Genomic DNA, 7365 nt, shown 5'->3' with positions numbered 1-7365 from the left:
ATCAGCCTGTGATCATTTCAGCTGTGTTCATGCCCAATCTTTTCTCAGCCTCCCGGCCATGTGAAAGGCCAGGCAGTAGTGGGAGTGATGTTTTGACTTGTCAGTGCCCACTGATGGGCTGTCTACAGCCCCTGCCTCTGACTCAGTCCAACTAGCCCAGTTTCTCCCCACGTCTCAACCCGGCCTGGCCATCTGCTGCCTCTGGGTGGATTTTGACTCATGTAAATAGTTACCAGTGTAACTTCGAGCCAGTTGGACAGAAGCAAGCCTGTTTGGTGAGGTAGCCTGGGCTGCCAGAACAGGCGCCGCGTGACAGGGGCAGTCTGCTGTGGCATCTGCTCAGGATGGGCCTTGTTGTCATGGCACCTGAGCCAATGCAGAGTACAGTCTGCGAGTCACATTTTCCTGGGATCTTTGCTCGGCCCCTGTAGCCTCTCCTAGGACTTGGGGACGGATCAGTCTCTTTGGGAGTAAATCCTGTGTGCTGGCGAGTATTTGGCATGAGACCAAAATTGCTGTTGACACATCAGATAATGGCATGTCTTTGGATGACCAAAACCAAAGATGTTCTGTTTGGGGCTCTACATACTAATTTAGAAAGCTTGAAAAACCAGGAAACACAGGATGAGAAACGTGCTCGTGGGGAGAGGTTGCAGGCTGGTGGCTCGCAGCCCAGTTGAGGATGTGGATGCCTTTCGGCCAGGCGTGCTCTCTGCAGTTTGCCATGGTCACCTGCCCTGCCTTCCACGTCTCCCTTCTCGTTCCTTTATGTTACCTGTCTGCCCCACAGAGGACTCAGTTGTCAACCTCTGGATAAAATTAACGAGGATTTAGCCTGGAGACAAGAGGCAATTAAATAATGCTCCGTGAGGAGCTTTTAAAATACCATGTCTTTTACTGCGGGAGAGGGCAAGAAATAATATATCAGGGTTTTAAAAGAAATGCAACAATGCAAAAAAAAAAATCGGAATCCTTCCACCATCTCGTGTCACAGAGATAACCACTTTTAACAGTTGGTATCTATCTTATAAAAGCATGTTAAACCTACAGATTTAAGGTGAAAGCTCTTCTTCTATGTCCTACAGAGCAAAAAAAGAGAAAAATAGTTTGAACCACCACATTTGAAAGAGCCTCATCGCACACGAGGTTAACATCCAAGTCCACGACCAGAGGAGGTCCTGTGAAGCTCTCTTCCTTAGAGGTTCTGGACTGGAGTGAGTCCAGTGACATCCTGATGCGGTCTGGGGGTCGGTGGGGTGACTAGGACAGCTGGGCTGGCAGTGGTGGGGGGGGCGGGAAGGTTGGGGGGCAGATGGTGAATCAGTGTTACGTGAAATTGCTTCTAGCTCTCAATTTCTCTCATCTTTGACAACACAGTCACTAACTGTTCAGGTGGATTAAATCTGAATTATAAGGTAGAAGCTGGAATGTTTCTTCTGCGTGTGCCTCCACATTGCTCTCTGGAGCTTTGGTGGCACGTGGGAGTGGCAGAGTGTGCGTGGGGTGTCTCTCCACCTGATTCCTCACTCTCATGTCTTGCCTGGTCCACATTTCCTTTGTCAAAGTCAATGGCCATCTTGATGCAGGAGTTCTGTTCTGCTCTGCCTTCAGAACCAAGCTTTACTCTCATGGTTTATGTCGATCTGGTTCCATTTATCTAAAATCTTCACAAACAACCAAATATCCTGCTTTGTTTGTAGGAGGGGTAGGAGGCTTTCTTGTTTTCTTTATTTCTTTTTTTTTTAAATAAGATTTTATTTATTTATTCATGAGAATACACAGAGAGGAGAGAGAGAGGCAGAGACACAGGCAGAGGCAGAAGCAGGCTCCATGCAGGGAGCCAGACGTGGGACTCGATCCTGGACTCCAGGATCACGCTCTGGGCTGAAGGCAGCGCTAAACCGCTGAGCCACCCAGGCTGCCTGGGGCTTTCTAGTTGACTAAGCTTCAGTCCCTTTCTCCCTCCCCCTGCCACAAACTGGACAGTGTGCCCACCTTAGAGGCTCATTTCCCACTACCTTCCTCTGTGAATCCCTGGAAGGCTGGACATTGGTTTTTTTCAAACATTTTGCTCACCTCTGGCTACTCAGAGCTCTTTAGCCTTTTGCAAATGCTATTTCCTCCACTCTACAGTCTTCCTCAGAATAGCGTCTGGTTGTTTCATTTTTATTTTTCAACCATCCTTTTCTCTTGCAAAGTTCAGATGAAAATTCTTTGTGCAAAGAGGTAGTGTACCAGCATGGGTAAGAATAGAGCTGTTTGGTCAGGCACACTGCGCTCACATCCTAGCTCGGCCACTCATTAAATTCTGTTGCTTAGGGGATCCCTGGGTGGCTTAGCGGTTTAGAGCCTGCCTTTGGCTCAGGGCATGATCCTGGAGTCCTGGGATCGAGTCCCACATTGGGCTTCTTGCATGGAGCCTGCTTCTCCCTCTGCCTGTGTCTCTGTCTCTCTGTCTCTTGTGAATAAATAAATAAAATCTTAAAAAAAATAAATTCTGTTGCTTAGCCTCTCTGAGCATCAGTTTATCTGTAAAATGGGACCATGAAGTGTCTATTTCATAGGGTTGTTGAAGAATGATGAGACCATCCATGAAAGGGCTCAGCACCTGCCGGGTAAATGCCCAGTGAGTGGCAGGCAACCCTGTTATCATGGTGAGACTTCTGCAAAAGATCAAACTTGACCTGTGTCCATTCTCCCATGACTTTGTGGAACAAAGTGATTCATGGTTCGGAGTGTTTTCTGGTTCCGTGCAGGTGGGTTTAATTTCAAATGACCTGTGAGCCCTTGGAAGCCGGGACTTTTGTCTCCTCCTCCCTTTCCTAGCCCTCCAAGCTGATCACCGAGTCCCCGGATCTTGCTACACTGTTGAGGAAGGTTAAAATAAATACCGTTTCCCGTGTTGTGGAGAAGTACTCAGAATCCGGCTACTCTGTCTCTTGAAGTGTGTTTAAGTAGGAGGGATTTGAAATGACCGAAGGCCTGCACAATTGTTAGGTAGCTTGAGTGCTGCAGGGAACATACAGGCGCCCCAGGAGCAATACTGTGTCTTGTCACTTCTTCCCAAGGACCCAGCACTGCAAGAATCCCCATGTAGATAGAGGCCCCTGGCTGGCCTGCTTCCTTGTCGGTAGCAGAGGGCCTCACTCGAGGGTGTAGCTGAAAAATCAAGAGTCAACTGGCTCCCTAGCATCGAGGCAGGATGAAAGAGCATTTGTAAGCCTGTCAGGCCCAGGACAAAGCCATCGAGGCAGACTCTGACGTGTAGCCCACCCCAGGTAGCCTGAGCCGACTGTCTCCTAGGAGCAAAAGATGGGTTTCAGAACCTAGGATGATGATCTGTTAGCAGGAGCAGCTTTTGATGAATCTGGGATTATGGCTGTGGAATTTTTGGGTTATGCTCAGGGATTTAGTTAAGTCTTTGTGTGTGAGTGTGTGTGTATTTGCATGCTTCTGTGCATTTCTGCCATAGAAGGAAGGTACTAGGATAATTAGAAACTGTATAGATGGTAAGGGCAGGAATTATTTTTAAAATTCCATCCTAAAATAAGTGGCAGTTGGTCATTCACTTGATAAAGAGAAAGGTCCCCTTTGGGGACTTTATCTGAGACAGTCTGATGGTAGCAGGTATGGGGTGGGGAGTGGACATCCCAGATGTAGTGGCAGCAAGAGCTGCTTAACCTTGCTGAAGCCAGAGGAAGAGCTCACTGGGGCTCTGTGAAGCCCTAGCCTAAAGCCAGGCTTCAGGAGTGCAGAGGAAGGAACCAAGGTAGAGTCAGAATAGAAAACCTTCTGTATATGTTTTTTTGTTGTTGTTGTTCTGCTTGTTTTGGTTTTATTGTCCAAGTCCCAAGCTAAGTGCTTCATTTGTGACCATTTTACTCAATCTTCTCAATGGCTCTATGAAGTGGACAGTACCCATCTTCTAGAAGAAACTGAAGCAAAACCTAGGCTCATAGAAATTATGAGACTTGCTGAGCTAGGACATGGCACAGCTGGGATCTGAACACAGAGCCCAGGCTCTTAGCGCCTGTGGTACTTATATGGTCTGGAATCTGACTCTCTGCTCTTTGTATGGCTTTGTCATGGGAGAAATTGGGTATCTAGTGGGCAGTGCCTCACACATGGGGCTCCATTTTGAGTGGGTACATGGAGATAGGGCAGAGGTCCACACTTCTTGTCTCTTCCTGGGTCATGGAATGTTGAGGCTGAGCGATAGTGCTGCTTGAAGTCTGGTACTGGATGGGTGGGGCTTCAGTAGCTCCCTTGGCTGGTCAGATTATAAAATGTTGCAAGGAAGACAAAAATGTGTGGGAGAGGGCTTCTAGGAATTGGCCTGGACAAAGCTTGGGATATCAAGAGGGCAGATTGCCACCAACCTCCTTGGCCCTGCATCTGGCTCTAGTTAAGGTCTCTGCTGTCATCTTGGTTAGCCCAGATTCCTGGGGTGAGGGGGTATGTATAGGCTGACTCATTGTCCTTGGCTGGTTCAACACTAGCCACGATTTTTTGGAGGAGACCCAACACAACCATCAGCCACTGGAGGTCCAACCACCATCCTGAGAGACTGGTCCAACATAATCCAGTCTACTCTTCAGAAATAATAGTGAGGCCTTGGGGGCTGTGTGAGTCATCTCTGGCCAGGTGGGAAGACAGGCCCAAGAGAGGCTTGTGAGAAGTGGTGGGAAGTGGGTCTTAGCTTTGTTTCTATTTTATTTATTTTTTTAATTTTTTAAAATTTATTTATGATAGTCACACACACACACACACACACAGAGAGAGAGAGAGAGAGAGAGAGAGAGAGAGAGAGAGGCAGGCAGAGACACAAGCAGGCTCCATGCACCGGGAGCCTGATGTGGGATTCGATCCCGGGTCTCCAGGATCGCGCCCTGGGCCAAAGGCAGGCGCTAAACCACTGCGCCACCCAGGGATCCCTGTTTCTATTTTAAATAAAGTTACCTTAAGAGAGACCTACAAGATCACTCATCAGTGGGTTTTTTTTTTTTAAATTATTATTATTTTTTATTTTTTTTATGATAGTCACAGAAAGAGAGAGAGAGGCAGAGACACAGGCAGAGGGAGAAGCAGGCTCCATGCACCGGGAGCCCGACGTGGGATTCGATCCCGGGTCTCCAGGATCGTGCCCTGGGCCAAAGGCAGGCGCCAAACCTCTGCGCCACCCAGGGTTTTAAAGTAACAGATGGGAGCACATTCTTCCCAACCTCCGACCCCACCCCTGTCCTGCAAATTTCATTTGGCACTTTTAAGACCTACCTTTTCCCAGCAAGAAAAGAAGAAAGGTCTTCGAACATCTCTGAGGTTTATGCACTTCCATCTTGCTGGAAGAGAGTTTGTTGTTGACAGCTTTATTTTCTGGTTTCTTTGTGGGGCTGCAGAGGAACATTAAAGGAATAGAAATGCCACTTATACTAGGAAAGCAGGGGCCCCACATTGTACAGGAGGAAACAAAGTAGCCCTGAGCACAAATGAACAGAACACATGCATCTGGGGACAGGAAAACAGTCAAGTTGATCTGATTTTCTTTGGGAGGACTCCTTACCTTTTCCTGAGAGCTGAGACTGTTACAGCCCAAACTCAAAGCTGACCTGGGGGTCCTCGAATTCTCTCTTGCCATGCAGGCCTTAAGAGCCACATCATTTCACTTTCAATGACTTAACACTCTCTACTGTTCCCTGGCTTATTTTTGGGCCATCAGTTTTGCCTTTCCCAAAAGACTCATGTCCTTGGGGACAGATCCCTCGTCTTACACTTCTATTCCCCACATAGCACCTGACCCAGGGTAGAACACAAGCTGGGTGGTTCAGTACTTGGCTAAAAATGCCTTTTCCTTGCTTTGGAGTCATAATGATGGAATAAATATGGTAAGATACTTGGTGGTGAATCCATATGTACCAAGTTGGTGAGTACATATTATAGCAATGACCAGGAGGGAGGATCACTTCAAAGCAGACTTTATGCCCTGAGATGTTCACTGGTGTGTTGTTTGTAATAGCAAAAAAAGTGGAAACATGTAACTGTCCCTCAGTAGGAGAGGCTGGGTCAATTAGGGTATGTCTGCACATACAGGGAGATAGTAAGCAGCTATTTTGAAAAATAGGGTAGAATCAAATGTTGAAAAATGGTATCTAAGAAAAGTTAGATGGTAGGATGCAATTTATATAAAAGGGAAAGGGATGCATGCACACATGTGATACATACACAGAACAATTTTGGAAGGATACACAAGAGACTTCATCTTGGTTCCGGCTGGGTAATGACTAGAAAAGTAAGGGGTGGGTGCTTTTGCCTGTTACTTAATTTTTCTGTCATTGGTTGAATTTTTTTATTATGAGTCTACTGTTTTTATATAGAGAGAAAGTAACTAATCAGAAAAACAAGCTATTTTTGGATGGCAATGAGAAAAGTTAATTCAAAAAGATGCCCTTCCCAGGGTGGGGGTCCCGGGGCAAGGCAAGAGGAGGGTGAAGTAGGGTGGGGACAAGGCAAGTGGTCATTGGCGCTCTCTGCTCCCGGTCTGCAAGCCAAAACAAACAACCTTCCAGCTCTATCCCATGAGATGGAGACCACGTGGAGCATGAGAATGTTCTGAATCACAGCCTATGAGGTGATTTCAGTTAGAACTTCCGGGACATTCACTGACCCTGCCACAGATGCCACCGACCCCACCCTGGATGCGGGCCATAAATCCCTGCAGCACCTGACACAGCACTGATCACATAGTTAGGGACTTTGAGGTTTGGGGTAAATCTAGTTACTGTCTCACTCAAAAATCAACAAAATGGTTCACCTTGGCTTGTTGCATGAAGTGCAAGTTTACCTTGGCTCTGCCTCGAAGGCTCTTCTGTGATCAGCCCCAACATCTTCAAACTCATGTGCTAAAACTTCTCATTATCTGTCCACATATACACCAGCCCTGTGTGGGTTCAGCCCTGGCTTTGCTGCTTACCCTTCTGTGCCTTGGCGTCCTCCTCTGGAAAATGGGAGGATTTTAACAGCACCCACATCATAGGGTTGACATGGGAATGAAATGAGTTAAGATACGTAAGTGCACATAGAAGGGCGGCTGGCACAAAGTAGGTGCTACTTCAATGTTGCCTGCACCTATCATGCTCTCCCACCCTCACTCCATGGTTCTGGCTGGAACACTTTTCCTGCTCGGGTCCTATCCATATTTCAGAAGCTCTCTCAGGCAGGGCCTAATCCTTAACATCCCCGCCCAGGTAGCAGCGGTTCTTGGGCTTTCAGAATCACCTGGGGAGCTTGGCAAAATGCAGATTCTTGTGCTGGACTCTTAGAGACTCACTCAAGTCTGCAGTGTGGCCAGAAGCCTTCACCCGTGTGAAA

This window comes from Vulpes lagopus, chromosome 2, assembly GCF_018345385.1.
Source record: "Vulpes lagopus strain Blue_001 chromosome 2, ASM1834538v1, whole genome shotgun sequence".
Classification (NCBI taxonomy): domain Eukaryota; kingdom Metazoa; phylum Chordata; class Mammalia; order Carnivora; family Canidae; genus Vulpes; species Vulpes lagopus.
This window is presented reverse-complemented; position numbering follows the sequence as displayed.